The following is an 18,593-nucleotide window of genomic DNA, read 5'->3' on the forward strand; positions in this document are numbered from 1 at the left end:
AGTACGATATGACATGCTGCAATTTCAGGACTCAAAACTTAGATAGGGGTCGGCGCTGTGGCATAGTGGGTAAAGCTGCCGCCTGCAGTGCCAGCATCCCATATGGGCACCGGTTTGAGTCCCAGCTGCTCCATTTCTGATGCAGATCCCTGCTACAACCTGGGAAAGCAGTAGAAGATGACCCAAGTCCTTGGGCCCCTGCACCCTCGTGGGAGACCCAGAAGAAGCTCCTGGCTCCTGGCTTCAGATTGGCGCAGCTCTGGCTGTTGCGGCCAACTGGGGAGTGAACCAGTAGATGGAAGACCTCTCTCTCTCTGCCTCTCATTCTCTCTCTCTGTAACTCCAACTTTCAAATAAATGAATAAATCTTAAAAAAAAAAAAAAAACCTTAGATAACTCCACTTTTACTCAACCTCAACATAAACGCCTGTGTTTGCTAAAGCAGCAACCTGTCTTGAATGGAAGAGAAGTGTTTCCCGGTGGTAGAAGAGACAGAAGGAAAACAAGAATTTTTAAAATGCAAATTATTTGGTGCCTTAATAGCCAGGAGTAAATGATGTTTCTGTCAAGGTCAAATTCATGACTCAAAAACCTCCTTAGTCAGTCGTGGGCATTAGTGCCTCGGTCATCATGCAGAATTATTTATAAGATGCCGAACATTACAGCACTGAGACACACTGATTATTACACCCACTCCCGGGGAGATCATCTTTTGAATGTTTCCTGAAAGCATCTTCTTAATGAAGACTGGGCCAATGCAGTGCTAAACGCCAGGTGGAACTGAGTTGTCAGACAGCCTCGTGCCAGTGGGGAAGACTTTATTCCGCCCACAGGGGAGGCAATAAAAGGAAGTCTGACACCCTGTGGTGGCAGAAGCCACAGGCACCCACCAGGAGCCCAGGGTAAGTCCTCCCTACTTCCTGCTGGGACAAGGCCTCCTCTAATGGCCTACAGTGGCACTGTTAGGTGGCAAGGAGCAAATATTTGATTGTAAAAGCAAAGGAGGAGGAGGGATATGGCTCAAAAGGTGTATTTCTCGTCTGAAAAGGAGTCTCTTCATGAACAGATTTTTGTATTAAAAATTTCACCCTCTACGCTAAACAATATTCATGTAACTTTTATTAAACAAGAAGCTGCAGAGATGAGGAGGGAAGTTGACAAAACGGAAAAGGTTCCAGAGCCTAAACAGCTACAAACAAACTGATGAACGGCTGCCTTGCAGTGCTGAGAACTGAATTTCCCACAGAGGGCAACGCTGGTGGGTCATCTCAGAAAGCAGAGGATGTAAGGAAACGGGAGGGGAAACGATGAAATTTCAAAGACGAGAAGTGGAATGCAGATCACAGAGACACAACCAGCAAATGCATACAGCGTTCTCCCTGATCTGCGGTAACTGATAGAGCACCTAAAAGGTAACCTATGGAAGTGAGATGCACACTGTGAGAGGCAGTGACTTTGAACAGCCCTTGTCTCAATGGTTGAGGAACAGGTTTTCTTTTTTCATTCTATTTGTTGAACTCTGTACTTAGTGTAGGGTTAACCTTCTGTGTGTAAAGTTAATTGAAATAGATCTTAGTAAAAAATAAGAGTGGAAATAGGAGAGGGAGGATGAAGAAGGGTGGGGGTGTGAAGGAGGGAGGGAGGAGGGGTGGCAGAAATCACTATGTTCCTAAATTTGTATTTATGAAATGCATGAAGTTTGTATACCTTAAATAAAAGGTACCTGGGAAAAAATCAATACATAAAAGAATATGGAGTGTGCAAAGGGAAGCATAACACGTAGGTCTTCAGCATCGGCAAGGACACGACAGGAAAGGCCTTCCTTGGCATGAATTAAGGCTGGAGGTTCAAAGGTAAAATGAATGACCTGTTCTTAGGGACCAATGCCAAGGATACCCAGCTTTCATGCTACCCTGTATTAATGCTGAGCAACAACTGGGCAACATTCAGCTTCCAGAAAGAGTCTGACCCAAGATTTGTTTGCTCAGTCAGGTGGTGGCTTACAAGTAAAGGCAGCAAAAACAAAATTTCTTTCAAATATCCAAGATCTCCAAAAATATATTGTTTGCTCAGCTTGTGCAAAATAGTTTCCAAAGAGGCTTGCAAGACTCACTAAATCAGAATGGATAGCAAGAGCTGGAATGTACAGACTCCACAACTGGAGCTAAGCATACAGCCAAACCCAGACTGCCAATCTCACACCAGCGTCACTGTCATGTGTGGCTGTGTGATAAAATAACACATCTAGAAACTTGAAATGGGAAGATTGGCAGCTGGCACCAAAACCTAGCCAAGAGCGAAAGGTACACATTATATATTAGTTACTCATGGTTTCATCCCGAAAATTCTGTGTGTGCATCATTTTTCTCATTTATAGAAGTTAAAGTCAAATACGAAGAACCTAAACTCCAAATTGAACTTTAAGTGATGGCATTTGCATCCTATATCATTTATTTGTAGCTTTCCCCCATTTTAGTGACATAAAAATTTAACAGGATCAAAAGTACAGTAGAGTGAAAACTTGGCTTTAATTGAGACACATGGAAATCAGGCTAGGATAAAACACGCTAAGGATGGAGGGCTCTGCAATCCAGCTACAGGCCATCTGCAGATCTAGCTCTAAGCACCTTGGCAGAAGTAGAGAGATAGCCTCAGATTAACAGTGTCTACCCAAAAAGGAAAAACAAGCTGGTCCTCAGGTATGGGAAATGCATCCCTTTCAAAGAGAGCCAGGCTTACGCAGGAGCAAGACTCTTCAGAGCTGAACAATGGTGAGCTCTGTTAATCTGTTTCGTACAGGTCGTTTCCAGAGCTTTGGCTTTCATCAACAGAAATGGGTGCATTCAGTTCTCCATGAATTAAAAATTCATTCTAGGGGCCAGCATTGTGGTGCAGTGGGTTAAGCCGCGACCTGTAACATCAGCATCCAATATGAGGGCCAATTTCAGTCCCTGGTACTCTACCTCTGATCCAGCTTCTGCTAATGCACCTGGGAAAACAGTGGAAGATGGCCCAAGTAGTTGAGCCCCTGCACCCACACAGGAGACTCAGATGGCGTTCCAGGCTTCTGGCTTTGGCCTGGCCCAGCCCTAGCCATTGAAGTTATTCGGGGAGTGACTGAAACAGCAGATGGAAGATTCTCTCTCCCCTCACCCCTGCCCCTGTGTGTGTGTGTGTGTGTGTGTGTGTGTAACTTTGACTCTCAAAGAGTTATCTTTTAAAAGTCAGTCTCTGTTTATGCTCAGGTCAAACCAGGATACCTGGAGAAGCAGATGGTCTGAAGTATGCATCCCGCTGTCTGCCTTGGATCCTTGGGGATCCCTGCTCCACTGTCCCTCTGTTCACATGGAGAAGATGTCCAAGTCCTTGCAATACCTGAAGCAAATCTCCTCCACCATGTCCTCTTGGATCTGATGGCCTTCTGCTTCTCCTGCTCTTACCTTCCCTCTAACCCGGGCACCTTCCTCAATGAGCCTTGACTACACAAGGATGCTTCTTCTGCACAGGCTGGTCTTAGCGCCTGAACCACTGCTTCCTTCCTCACCTACTTCACATTTTCACGAATGTCACTTTATCAGCCAGGCCCTCCCTGGCTACCCTACCTGGGGGTGTAGCTCCTCCCACAGTGCCCCTGAAGCTCTCCGATCCTCTCCTCTGTAGAAAGCATGGCATCTCTGGGGCCGGTGCCGTGGCTCACTTGGTTAATCCTCCGCCTGCGGTGCCGGCATCCCATATGGGCGCCGGGTTCTAGTCCCGGTTGCTCTTCTCCCAGTCCAGCTCTCTGCTGTGGCCCGGGAGGGCAGTGGAGGATGGCCCAAGTGCTTGGGCTCTGCACCTGCATGGGAGACCAGGAGGAAGCACCTGGCTCCTGGCTTCGGATCAGTGTAGCGCGCTGGCTGTAGTGGCCATTTGGGGGGTGAACCAACGGAAGGAAGACCTTTCTCTCTGTCTCTCTGTCTCTCTGTCTCACTGTCTATAAGTCTACCTGTCAAATGAAGGAAGGAAGGAAGGAAGGAAGGAAGGAAGGAAGGAAGGAAGGAAGGACAGCATCTCACTGATGCTATGCAGTTCCTGTCCCCCTGTCTGAGGCACCAGAGGGGCGGGTGTCTGCCTGTCCATGGCTGTATTGCCAGTTGCTGATGTATATCTGGTATTTGTTCAAGCAGAATGAATGAATCAGGGCTTTGAGAAGGAATTGGGTGATGGAGAGTAGAAGGTTCAAGAATCTGCATTCAGATTTTTAAGACTATAGGTTGCTTACTAAGAGGGAAAGCCAGGAGCTTTGAGGGGTGACCAGAGAGAGGTCAAGGCTGACACTCTCAGGAACCACACACAGCCAAACTGGAAAAGAGCCTCAATCTATGGCCACTGCTGCTGTACCCAGAAAGGCCCAGGGAAGCAGAGACAGCAATTCCGTGCCACATAAAGAGGGGTGAGAAAGGGTGAGGTGGGAAAGGACATTCCCGAGTGACACATTACTTGCCTTCCTGGCTTTATCATACCTTTTTTCTTATTATTTACTCCACAAAAATCTCTGAAACAAAATGATCTAGGAAAACATAAAAATGTCTACACCAGAGCCATGAAGAAGAAAATCTAGGGGGCCAGCATTGTGGCATAAGGGGTTAAGCTGCCATCAGCAATGCCTACAATGCTGGTTATATGGGTACCAGTTCGAGTCCCTGCTGCTCCAGTTCTGATCCAGATCCCTGCCAATGCACCTGGGAAAGCAGAGGAAGATGGCCCAAGTCCTTAGGCTCCTGTACCCGCATGGGAGATCTAGATGGATTTCCAGGCTCCTGGCTGAAGCCTCCCCAGCCCCTGCCAATGCGGCCATCTGGGGAGTGAACCAGTGGATAGACAATCTCTCTCTCTCTCTCTCTCTCTCTCTGTGTGTGTGTGTGTGTGTATGTTTCCCTCTCCCTCTGTCTCTATAATTCTGACTTTCAAATGAGTAAAATAAATCTTTAAAAAAAATCTATCTATACCAGAAGCCATGAATCACCCCATCCCCAAAAAAGTACTACGCCTAGACAGCTGTACAAGTGTGCTCTTCCACACTCTTAAGATATAGAAAATCATCCTGTGGCTTACTCCACAAAGCCCACAACAGCTAGGGCTGGGCTAGGCTGAAGCCAGGAATGGGGAGCTCACTCCAGGTCTCCCGAGTCGGTGGCAGGGATGCAGCCACTTGAGCCGTACCCGCCCCCTGCCCGCCTCCTGGCTGTGCATTAGTAGGAAGCTGGAACTGACAGTGGAGCAGGGACTTGAACTGAGCCCTTGAGCCCTCGTGATGTGAAATGCAGCCATCCCAAGCAGCATCTTAATCACCACGCCAAACGCCCATTCCAGCAACAGACACTGAAAATACGTTCACAGGGGCCTCTCAAACACTCTTCACTCACGTAATTGATATTAAACATTTTATTAAAATTCTAAATTATGCCGTAACACAAAAAGAGATGGGCAGCTACTGAATTTATTATGAAATAAACATAAACCTAGCACCAAACACTGACCCTCAAAGTACCCCCCAAAATAGAAGATTGCAATATCACTAAAGTCATAAATATAAAAATTCAATATTAAATACCAACATGCACAATTCATCAAGGAACTGAAATACTAATGCAGTGTGTTCTGTTTAGCCATGCCAGTGGAATACAGCAGTTGATCTCTGACATGTCTGGAAACCTCACTAAAGTGATATTAAAGGGAGAAACAGGGAAATCCCACAAGAACAAGGGAGAATGGAACTGGAGACTATAGCACCTAAGAGAACATGACAAAACAATGGTAGATAAAAAGTGGATATTTTGCTAGAGATGGCAGAGCTAAGAAGGAGAGCTAAGAAGGAGAGCGGGCGGGAGACTACTCTGTCCTGGGTCCTAACTTGGCAGAGCTAAGAAACCTGGTCTCATGTGCATATAATATGCATAGGAAAAAAAGACATACAAACATGCACTCAGCTCCCCACAGCCACAGGCTTTTCTACCTGTTGATTTGTTTCACCTCAAATTGTAACCACTTTGTAAAAATTTCACCTGGAACATAACACAGTTGTTTTCCTTGTCATTATTCCTTAAATGATGCAGTGCAACAACTATTTACAAGGCATTCATGTTATATGAGGAATTCTAAGTAATCTAGAGAGGATTTAAAGTACAGAGAGGGTATGTGTAGGTGATACACACCATGACTACGGCATTTTCCTTAAGAGACGGAGCACCTGCAGCTCTTGGCATCCATGAACCAACCAGGGGACACCTATCTACCTATGCTTCCATATCGGTAAGTGAACATGAGATCTGTTTTGAGCCAGCAGATTCCAAAGGAGTTCCCTAAAGAGAGAAGTTGGAGGGGGTGGTAGCTGGGAGACTACAGTGTAGAAGAAATCAACAGCCCAAGGATGAAATGATATGAGGACCCCTAGGGAGCAGGAAGTGGTACCAGTGACACTGATTGACTGGAATATTAACAGGAGCAGCCAGGACACAGCAGGAAGTGTGGGCGTATCAACTGCAATACCCTGAGGGAACCTGTGACAACCAGAAGAAACTGGGGCAGTACATCCCCAGACAAGCTGCAATAAACAAAGACAGGGTGGGTGTTCTGGGTGGTGGTTACAATGCCACTCGGGACTTAGGAGTCCCAGCTCCACTTCCAGTTCCAGGTTCCTGCTCATGTAAGCCCTGGGAGTCCGCAGATGATGGCTCAAGTGTTTGGGTCCCTGCTACTCACGCGGGAGACCCCAGTGGAATTTCTGGTTTTTAAGGGCCTCTGGAGAGTTAACTAGAGGATAGGAGCTCTGTCTCTTTCTCTCTCATTCTATCTTTCAAATAAAATAAAAATACATTTTAAAAATAAACAAAGGCATCCACTAAATGACTAAGGGAAAATACCCAATTCCAAAGATGAGCACAAAATCAAGAACCACAAACCACTTCAGGAAAAGCAAGCTTTCCTTGAAGAAAGGTGCGTACATTCTGGCAAAGCTAACACTCTGGGACACAACATTAACAAATAAAATTGCTGCCTTTTTTTTTTTTTTAGAAAAAATGATTCAGAAAAAAATTAACTGAAAAACATAAAAAGCTGTGAGGACCTCAACTAGTTACCTTAGAAATTCAAATTCTGAAACAAAATGTTCAAAGGCCAACCAAACAGAAGAGTAGATATTGCTCCTTAGCAAACTGGAGGGCAGGACTGTCAATCACAGGATCCTTCATTCAAAAAGATGAAAAGTACAAAGAAGAGAAATGGAAAAGTAGGGGAAATTCTCAACCTCTACTTAACTCAATTTCCAGGAGAAAATGAAGGAAATAGAGAGAAAACATTCAAAAACTATTTTAGGATAAGATTTCCTAGGTCAAAACAATGATGTATACCCTTAGGACAGAACGGTCTGTTAAGAGTCCAGCAGACTGAATTTTTTTAAAGAGACCTAAATTCAGGGGTGGCACTCTGCACAATAGGTTCATCCTCTGCTTGCAGTGCCAGCATCCCATTTGGGTTACCTGTTCTAGTCCTGGCTGCCTCTCCTCTGATCCAGCTCTCTGCTATGGCCTGGGAAAGCAGTAGAAGATGGCCCAAGTGTTTTGGCCCCTGCACTCGCGTGGGAAGCCTGGAAGAAGCTCCTGTCTTCGGATTGGCTTAGCTCTGGCCATTGAGGTCATTTGGGAGTAAACCAGTAGAAGGAAGACCTTTCTCTCTGTCTCTCCTTCTGTAACTCTACTTCTCAAATAAACAAATAAAATCTTAAAATAAAAGACCTAAATCCAGACATATCCTGTGAAACTTCCTAAATCCCTCCAAAGCAATGGGAAGCCAATTCTTGTCATCATTTCTCTGGGTGCAGTGGATGCAAGAAAACCAAGGACATCTTCTTAATGCTCAGGAGAAATTGTGTGGAACCAAGCACCATACATTAAGCTATCTGGAAGCAAAATAAATCCAAAAGAAGTGAGATGCCAGAAGCAGTGTGGGAAAAGATAAAAGTGAGTGGTTGGTCTGGTTATTTTCTTAGTGAGTAAATAGTGTCATTGATCTAAGATTAAAACCTCAAGGACCCCACAGGAGGAGGCGTGAAGGAGAGCGGGCGGGAGACTACTCGTCCTGGGTCCTAATAGAAAACAGGAAGCTTAAGGAGGTGTATGAAAAACTTGAGTATATCTGAAATTATAAATTCCAAATCTGAAAGAGAAAAAAAAACTAAAGGAGTTATCCAAGAAGGAAAATAAAATGAATTTAATTCCTCCAACTATGGAGGGGGAGGAAGAATCAATGAAGAGGATATTGATTAGAAAACAGACTTGCAACAGCAAAAAGGGCCCAACTACGCTTGCAATTACAACAACATTGACAGGGTAACCACAGCACGTCCAAAGAGCATCAGATGGCTTAACACCCAACAAGAACAACAACTTCTAGATGTGTGCTGCTCATAAGAGAAACACTGTAAAAGAAAACACATAGGAAAGTTAGAAATAAAAGGATGAGAAGTACGTTCCAGGAACATGCTGACAAAAAGCAGCGAACAGAACAATGCTGGTATAAAATAAAGTGGCAGCTACCGTGACAAATTATAAAAGAAACAAGCAGTAATATGTCATGTTGATAGAGTAATCATCATGTTCCACCACGAACATGCAACTGAAGAAACTTTAAACACCTAAGACTATACCCAAAAAATAAAAAAGGCAAAATGTGACACGGATGTATCAAATAACAAAAAATTAGTAATGCCACTTTCCCATGGAGGGCTCTAATGTTCATTTTTCAGAAATTAAAATTAATTAGCTAAAATTAAACACAAATATAAGATATTTGTGCATTAGTTAATCTTTTGAATATATTCATACCAAGAAATCTAGAAACATGCACTCTGTAAAAACAACCACCAAACAAAAAAAACTTGACCATGACATTTGACCAAAAGAAACTGTATCAAATTCCAAATTGGAGAAATCTCCTCTGTCACATTTATCATGTAATTTAGCATGGTCAGGGGCCAGCGCTGTGGTACAGTGGGCAAAGCCACTGTGATGCCAGCATTCCATATGGGTGCCAGTTTGAGTCCTGGCTGCTCCACTTCTGCTCCAGCTCCCTGCTAATGTGCCTGGGAGAGCAGTACAAGGTGGCCCAAGTGCTTGGGCCCTTGCACCCATGTGGGAGAATCAGAAGAATCTCCTGGCTCCTGGCTTTGGTCTGGGCTAGCACTGGACATTCCATTCCAGCCATTTGTAGAGTAAACCAGTGGATGGAAGACTGACACTCTCTCTCCCTCTCTCTCTCTCTGTGTCTCTCTAACTCTGCCTTTCAAATAAATAAATCTTTAAAAAGTAGCACTGCCATTGTAGAAAAAGTAAAGTGGTTTCTCAAAAATTTAACAAAAGAACTACTCTACAATTCAGCAATCCCACTGCCATCCAAGGGAAATGAAATCAGAACCTAAGAAGTGCCTGCACTCCCATGTTCATTGCAGTTTTATTCACGATGGCTAAGATATGGACTCATGGGAAGATGCTGGTTGGAGGTCACAAAGTTTCAGTTAGGAGTACATTGAAGAGCTCCCTTATACAGCGTAATAACTATAGTTAATCACAATATATTGCATTCTTGGAAATGCCAAAAAAATTTAAAAACTACTGCAAATTAGACAAAAATATGGTAAACACTAATTTATTCTATTAAACTGGCAATGTATTTAAGTTTTGCCAAGCAGAGATGTCTCCACGACGAAACAGTCTTCTGATTTGGTGGTGGAACGAAGCCTTTACAGAAAGTAATTTAGCATTACCAATCAAGGTAATTTCATTTATCACGGGAATACAGCCTAACAAAATATGGGGAAATGCTACAGGAACAAAGATCCTCATTGCTAAACTATTCATTAACCAGGAAAATAGAAAGCAACTTAATATCTAAAATTAGGTCTTCTTAAGAATCCTGTCTTCTTTATAGGACATTATACATGTTAAAAAATGCTACAATGAAAAAATTTATCCTATTCTGTTAAGTTAAAGAAGTAGGTATAGGGCCAGCTCCGTGGAGCAGCAGGTTAAAAGCAGTGCAGTGCCAGCATCCCATATGAGCACCTGTTCGAGTCCCGGCTGCTCCACTCTGGATCCAGCTCCCTACTATGGCCTGGGCAAGCAGTAGAAGATGGCCCAAGTGCTTGGGCCCCTGCACCCATGTGGGAGACCCAGAAGAAGCTCCTGGCTCCTGGCTTCAGATCAGTTCAGCCCTGGGTTATTGTGAACCAAGATGGAAGACCTCTCTCTCTGGCTCTACCTCTCTTTGTAACTCTTTCAAATAAATAAAGTAAATCTTTTTCTTTAAAAAAAAAAAAAGAAAAGAAGTAGGGTATAAAAATTAGAGGAGTTACCAGAAGCTGGAGAGAGAGGGGAAAGGGAATTGTCTCATGTGTAGAGAGTTTCAGATCTGCAAGATGAAAATACTCTAGAGATGTGTTTCACAAATTGCAAACATCCTTAACACTATGGAGGTTAAATTAGCTAAGATGGAAAGTTTTATATGATGTGTTCTTTACCAAACATTTTTCTTTAAATAGCAAAATGAAAACATCAGAAAAACAAAGATGGGTGTGGAATCATGGCTTGGCAGGTAAAGTTGCCACCTGGGACGCCAGCATCCTATGTGGGCGCCAGTTCAAGACCCAGCTGCTCCTCTTCCAATCCAACTCCCTACTAATGCACCTGGAAGTGCAGAGGAAGCTATCCCAGGTGTTTGGACACCTGCACCCGCATGGGAGACCTGGATGAAGCTCCTGGTTTCTGGCTTCAGACCAGCGTACCTCCAGCCATTGTGGATATTTGGGGAGTGAGCCAGCAGAAGGAAGATAGTCTCTCTCTCTTTCTCTCTTTCTCTCTCTCTCTCTCATCTCTCTCTCAACTCTGCCCTTCACATAAATAAATACATCTTTTTAAAAAATTTTAAATTAAGTAATTTTTTAAAAGGAAGTAAAATATAAAGTCCACGTTCCTATGACAAAAACATAGGTGTATAAAAATGAAAGTGGAAAAATAGCATAAAATAGTGACAGTGGTTGTATTATTGAGGCAAGAATTTCGAATTTCTTTAATTTTCTCCAGTTTTCAAATTGTTCAGTTTTTAATGTTTACATTAAAGTCCCTACATTTTACTCACAATTACTTCTTGCTGTAGTTACAAAGTCAGTGTCGAGTGAGGACTGGAACACAGGTTTTCTGACTCTAAGCCCTGCATCTACAGCCAAGATTCAGCGGCTGGGAAGGCCCCCCAGGCAGAGCTGTCCCTCCAGAGCGTCATACCTGGTCCCCAGAGCTGCTCACGCACCTGCTGAGGGCCATGCTGAGAACTGGCACCAGCTGGACAGAGGAAGGGAGTCAGGCCCCTCTCCCAGACGTGGCACTGGTGTAATCCCAGCAGGGATAAGCAGGTCAACGGCAGATCATTCACCGTCCGGGGTTCCTACTGCCCCCTGCAAAGATGACTCGGGAGATCTGTGCATGGGAGGTCCCCAGAGAGCACCATACAGGAGACACGACAGCAAACGCATCTCTGCCTGTGGCGGAAAGACTGCCAGAGATTTCTGATTTCCTACTTTGCTTTCCTGGTCATTTCTTAATCTTTAAATCCAAAAGGCTAAAAGATTGCAACAAACCTCAGCCACTTTCAATCCCTGCACCTCCACACACACCCTGGAGACCCATTATTCTAGGGGGCTCTGACAGGGTCATTGATCATCGTTGTCCATCCCTGCACCTGGGAGGGGGAGAGATCAAACTGAGGACCAGAGTATCAGGATAGAGGGACATAAGGGGTGGGGGGCTTCTTCAGAGGGGTCCCCTGTGATCTGCTGCCTTGGTGGCCAGTCCCACCTCCCACCCCCTGCTGGGCACCGCTTCTCAGTCCCAGCACAGAGTGTTTCCCAGCAGGAGGGAGAGGACTGTTTTTCTTGTTCTCAGATGCTCCTGGATCTTTGTGTCGCCAGTCAGAATGCTTGTTCTATGCTCTACGCACAGCTCCTGCTTGTCTGACCTTTTGCCATTTTTCCCCTGGGTAACTGTTGAGGCTGCTGGGCTCCTCACCTTACCCCAGTCCTGGTTCCTGTTCTGACAGATTTTCAACTGATGTTTTCTTTTTTCTTTTTCTTTTTTTTTTTTCCTTTTTTTTTTTTTTTTTTTTTTTGACAGGTAGAGTTATAGACAGTGAGAGAGACAGACAGAGAGAAAGGTCTTCCCTCCGTTGGTTCACTCCCCAAATGGCTGATACGGCCGGCGCTATGCCGATCCGAAGCCAGGAGCCAGTTGCCTCTTCCTGGTCTCCCACGTGGGTGCAGGAGCCCAAACACTTGGGCCATCCTCCACTGCCCTCCTGGGCCACAGCAGAGAGCTGGCCTGCAAGAGGAGCAACCAGGACTAGAACCTGGCACCCATATGAGATGCTGGCGCCGCAGGCAGAGGATTAACCAAGTGAGCCACAGAGCCGGCCCCTCAACTGATGTTTTCAACCTGGGATAATCATCCATCCATTCGTTCCCTCATCCCTTCTGTCGTCTCGTGCAAGTGTCCTGAGTGCTACACCTGTCACTCTCTGTGCTGGACCCTGAAGGGGCAGGGGAGAAGCTCCTACTTGAAGGATCTGCCATTGGAATAGAGGAGCCAGAAAGTAGAGGAACAATTTTGCACAAGGAAACAAACACATCTTAGTGACTTTGCCTCTTAATACCAGGGTACTTCACATAGTTTGTACAAAATGGAATGTAAAGACCTTGGTTTCTGGTGGTAATTTTTTTTGAAATTCATGCATATCAGGAATCTTCAGAAAGCTCATGGAAATGCATATTATGAAAAAAAATTATGCATGGCTTTCAAAATTTTGTGCACCAAAATTATCTTTTAATCCCATTTTCTACGAACTGTGTGAAGTCCCCTGTTAGATGTGAAAGCACTTGTATGTCCCTTCTGCAGTGGCAGAATCATTGTCAAGAGCCCCCTGCCAGGCAGCCTACTTCCCCCAGTGCCCCCAGCCCACCTGGCCTCAACACCATTTTCCAGAAAGCAGCCAGCATGGTCTTTTCAAACATTGGCTGGATCATATTGCCTCCCTCCAAAAGCCACCATGTGGCTTCCTTCTAACAATACATTTCTGCTCCCTTATCGTGCTTCGGAAGGCTGGCCAGGACCCTGTTCACTACCACTCCCCCATCCTCATGCCCTTCACGCTGGTTCTCTGTTCTGAGAACATTCCCCAGGGTATGCTCCCTTCTGTGTCCTCTCTCCAGAATGTTCTTTCCCCCAGATCCCTGCACGGCTGGCTTCAGAAGTGTTCTTTGGCCATCCCATGACTCCCCCACCAAGAGCTTGTACTTTATGGTGCTGATCACTATCTAAAAATCACCTGGTTGGCTTGTTGGGGTGTTTCCTCCCCGCTCCCCAGCAGAATGTCTGCTCCATCTGAGCACACACCCCACTCACCACGGAGTCCAGAATGTTCCAGAACAGTGCCGACCGGCAGGTGGGAAACACTGCTGCAAACAAGTGAGTACACTCAGGAGAAATCCTCTCCAGGGAGAAGGAAGAAAGGTGTTGGATACGCAGTTAAATCCATGGTTTTACTCAATTACCCAGCTTTTTCTCAGGAAACAGTCTCTTCTCTCCCATCATTCATGCTCCCCTCTCTGGCTGCTTCAACACTGGCCCTCAGCACGACTAGAGGTTACAAGGGAATGCAACAACCTGGCCAGCCTACTGTAGCACTATAGGCGCAGAGGCAGGGATGTTTAGATTCCTAATATTTCAGCCAAAGGAAACCTCTTCTGCCAGTTCTAATGAAAATAATTGGCTAGCACCAACCCATTGCCAGCTAACTGGGATTCTGCCATGCATAATTATATAATGCAGAGGTATTTGAGCTGTGACTATGGGTGTCAGGATCCTAAGCTAGATTTCAAAGGGACTACACTTCATTCTAAAGAAGCTCCTGGTACCGCTAACCTTTCTGGAAATAAAAGCTATTCTTTCCTAGAACTGTGATTTTTAGGTGCAGAAATGTAAATTTAAGTCATTTATATGAAACTCCCATACATTATGGATGCCCAGATAAAACCAAATCCCAATTGGAAAGCAACGGAGAGAAGAAAAAAAAAATCCATCCAGAGGAGTTTTCTTATGGTCTTTTCTAGGTAAGGAGAATGAAGCACCACCCAGGACAGGTGACACAAACTCCCGAGGCCAGGGGTAAGGCAGGAGAAAGTAAACAAATGGGTGCACCATAGCAATGGTATTGATAGCTCCAAAAGCCTCTTCAGAAAGTACCAACTTGCTGGAAATCACTGCCATTGAATAAAGGCAAAGTAGTCAGTTCCTATGACTTATCAAACTTTCCCCACTATTTCTGAAATATATTGTTGAAGAGACAATGACATTCATCAGCTCGGGGGATGGGGGCAGCTACATTCATCCAAACACAGCACAAGACGTGTGCACATCTGAGGAAAGTGAGTATGCCAAGCCAACAGCAGCAGAGGTGCTTGGTGCCTCTCCACTGGACACCTCCCTAAATCCAGCCCCAACTTGCACAGGCAGCATCTGGGAACATAGGACACTTTGTGGGGAGAAGAGCTGTGGCCAGCAGGGACCTTACCCCAAGAGGTGCAAACCCGGCAGCAAGACACCAGGGACTGCCAGAAGTTCTCCGGTTCCTCTTTCTCAGAAGCAGTGGGCCCGGACTTCACCCGGTAGCCCTTATGGAACAGGTCCCCCAGGGACTTCTTGCGGCGCCTGGTGGGTGTGTAAGCCTCCGTGTGGCTGTTGATGGGGGGGTGATGGTACACCAGAATCTTACTGGGGATCATGGTGGAGGCAGAGAGATGGGCTGGGCTTTAGGCTCCTCTCAGTCCACTTCTTGTACCAGCTGATGGCCAGGAAGGACCTGGAGCTGCACCCAGGTCCTCCTGCCCTGCACACTGTGGCTTCCAGCATGTAGGTCCTGGAGGAGCAAAATGACCCCTCCTCTCTCTGCCACCAGATCCCCACGCATGCTCTGGGCACCAGATACAAGCAGCCACGTGAGAAAGGAGGTCAAGAGGGGAGGGGGGACCATGTGATCCATTATGTCCTACAAGCTGATCCAACAGCTTCATTCTGGAAATTACCATGTAAGCTCCTTTGGACATGTTTTAGGGGGGTGGAAACAGAAAAAAAAAAAAAAAACAAAAAACTATAATCCCGCAAATCAGACAGTACAGAACAGGGTGTGAGAGAGGGCCCATTGAGCCATGTTTTTGAGTTCTGTGATCCTGCTTGACAACTGAGGGTTCACAGGGAGGACTCCCTTGGAGGATGTGATGCCCAATGAGAGTGAGCCACTGCATGGCCCCACTCCTCCTGTCCCGCCTCCCACTGCCAACCTAACCCCAACGTGCAAATCCTCTGCTAACCCAGTTGACCTGAAGCAGAGGGGACTCCAGGCTTTCCAGGGGGAAGGTGGGAGGGGATACTCTCATCCCCACCTCCCACCACCCCCACTCCCTGGGCCTCCAGACCTCCGCATCTATTCCCATGTTCAACCCCAGCCCCAGCTGTGTCTCTGCCACAGACTGAACCATGCCTCCCTCCCCACATCTCAATGTTGAAACCCTAACTCCAATGGAGAGATACCTTAAGGTGAAGCCTCTGAGAAGTAGCCAGGTTAGGCAAAGTTAGAAAGGTAAGGCTTTCATGAATGCATTAGTGTCCTTTTAAGAAGAGATGCCAAGCGGCTGTACCTTTCTCTCCCTCTCTCTCTGCTATGTGAAGATACAGTGAGAAGGCAGCTGTCTGTAATCCCCAAAGCGAGCCCTACCAGAATCTAACTGTGCTGGTATCCCAATCTAGAACTTCCAGTATCCAGAACAAACAGAAAACATCCCTCTGTGGTTCAAGCCCAAGTTCATGGTGCCTTATTTTGGCAGCCCATAAAGCTAACTAAGATAGTCTCCATCCCCAGAGTCCTGAGTGCGAACAGAAATATAGCCAGGACAGAGAGAGGGAAAGCATTGAAAATGTAAAGTAAGGAATACCCATATTCAAGAAGTTGTTACTCAAGGCTCCCCATAATTCTGCTCCCACATAGTTTTCCAGCCCTCTAAGAAAACTAAAATTATTAGGTAGAATTTTCAGGGAACAACTTATTTCTTAATGCATTAGTTCCATGCAACTACGATGTATGGAGTATTTACCATGTGTCAAGCATTGTGCCAGTGTTAAGAGGAACTATACAAGGCAGCTGTTGATGAAGTTATGATCTATAAGGCAGAGAAGCAATATAAGGTATGCTATCATCAATTAGTAATTTGGGTAAAGTGCTACAAAGGAAAATCACAAGTAGTTGTCAGCATGTGTGGATGTGTGTGCTACGTCAGTGTGTGTCTGGATGGATATGCATCTGCAAGGTGTTGTGAGTGTGTGTCAGAAGGGGCTTCACATTAATTCTGAATCTTACTGGCTGAACACCAGGACATCAGGTGAAAAGGGTGATGGCAACTTTTAGGAAACAGCATGAGAAATACGCCAATGAGGGAAGGAACTCAAGGTGTTTAAAAGGAAGTCACCAGTGGGAAATTGACTTTTTAATTCCAAAATCCACCTGTAAATGACAGACATTAATTACAGCTCCTACAGCCACAAAGAAGATAATAAAAAAATAGTATGAACAATATTATGTCTACAAATTTGACAGCCAGATAAAGTGCACAAATTCCTTAAAAAATATAACTTTCTGAAACAGACACAAGAAGAGATAGAAAATTTTCAGAGCCATTTATCTGTTAGAGAAACTGAAAGTTGATTTAAAGCATTCTCACAAAGAAATTTCCACGTTCCTATGGTTTCTACTAGAAAATTCTACCAAAATTAATGGACAAAATACCAATATGTAACAAATTTTTTCAGAGATTAGAGAGGGAAAGTTCCCAGCTTGTTTTATGATGCCAGTATACCCACAACAGCAAAACCTGGTAAGGGAATTACAACAAAAAAATTACATGACAATATATTTCATCAACAGTGATCCTTTAAAAAAAGATTTATTTATGTATTTATTTATTTGAAATACAGAGATACACAGAGGCAGAGAGAAAGAGAGGTCTTCCATCCACTAGTTCACTCCCCAGTTGGCCGCAACAGCCGGAGCTGCGCTGATCCAAAGCCAGGAGCTAGAAGCTTCCTCCAGGTCTCCTACGTGGGTGGGGGCCCAAGGACTTGGGCCATCTTATACTGCTTTCCCAGGCCACAGCAGAGAGCTGGATTGGAAGTAGAACAGCTGGGACTTGAACTGGCACCCATATGGGATGCCGGCACTACTGGCAGCGGCTTTACCTGCGACGACACAGTGCAAGCCCCAACAATAATCCTTAAAAACATATTCGTGCCGGCGCCGTGGCTCAATAGGCTAATCCTCCACCTTGCGGCGCCGGCACACCGGGTTCTAGTCCCGGTTGGGGCGCCGGATTCTGTCCCGGTTGCCCCTCTTCCAGGCCAGTTCTCTGCTGTGGCCAGGGAGTGCAGTGGAGGATGGCCCAGGTGCTTGGGCCCTGCACCCCATGGGAGACCAGGAAAAAGCACCTGGCTCCTGGCTCCTGCCAGGATCAGCGCGGTGCGCCGGCTGCAGCGGCGGCCATTGGAGGGTGAACCAACGGCAAAGGAAGACCTTTCTCTCTCTGTCTCTCTCTCTCACTGTCCACTCTGCCTGTCAAAAAAAAAAAAAAAAAAAAAAAAAAAACATATTCGTAAAATGAATCCAGTAGCACATAAAAGAATAATTCAACATGGCCAAGGAAGTAAAGTTTATCCCAGATGAAAACCCATTAATTTAATTCATACTGTTAGGTGGGAAGTCAGATATGAGCTTATGTGTGTGTGACAAAGGCCTAAAGAGAAGACGTCTATGTCCAGCATCTGCATCTCAAAGTCATCCCCATAACCTTTCAGGAGCAGCCCAGTATCTGCATCCTGCCCTGCCCCCTCCTACCCTATAACCTGCCAGGTGGGGTCCCCGCCCCTTCTGCCTGATAACCTTCCAGATGCAGCCCAGTATCTGCATTTCAAATACCCTGCTCCAGATCCTAATTCTCGAGGGGGTCCTGCTCACCCTTCCTCTAAACTCAGGACGGCGCCAGCTAGGCTTCCTCCTGTCTGATACCTTCAGGGGAAAACTCAGATAGGAGATTCTTAATATTTACATCCATAAAATCCTTTGTTTCAGGAGGAGATGTGTGAAGACAAAGACCCATCTCCTTAAAAACCCCTGGCCCCAACCGGACTGCGCGCTCAGCCCTCAGCCTCTCTGCTGAGCCGCCTACCTGGGCTGCCCAGGTGTAATCTCTCCACTCAACCATGTAACCTCACTCCTCCCCTCCCAAGTCCGAGCGACTGGGCACTCTCCCTCAGGTTGTGTCTGGAGAGGTGCTCATTCATTCTTAGGAATGTCTTCTTCCCTAATAAATCTTGCTATTTTACCTCCCACTACTCTCTGTCTCACACCTGAATTCTTTCTTGCACAAAGACAAGAACCCCGTCATTCTCTGGTAACAATACCATTGACAAGAA

At 45.6% G+C, this 18,593-nt stretch overlaps 1 protein-coding gene across 28 annotated transcripts in view; it reads right to left on the minus strand.

Annotated features, from left to right (window-relative positions):
• The window catches only part of KCNMA1 (potassium calcium-activated channel subfamily M alpha 1), a 781,282-nt gene that overhangs the window by 259,912 nt on the left and 502,777 nt on the right, over positions 1 to 18,593 (minus strand).

The sequence above is a fragment of the Oryctolagus cuniculus genome, chromosome 15 (genome assembly GCF_964237555.1).
Source record: "Oryctolagus cuniculus chromosome 15, mOryCun1.1, whole genome shotgun sequence".
In the NCBI taxonomy this organism is placed as follows: domain Eukaryota; kingdom Metazoa; phylum Chordata; class Mammalia; order Lagomorpha; family Leporidae; genus Oryctolagus; species Oryctolagus cuniculus.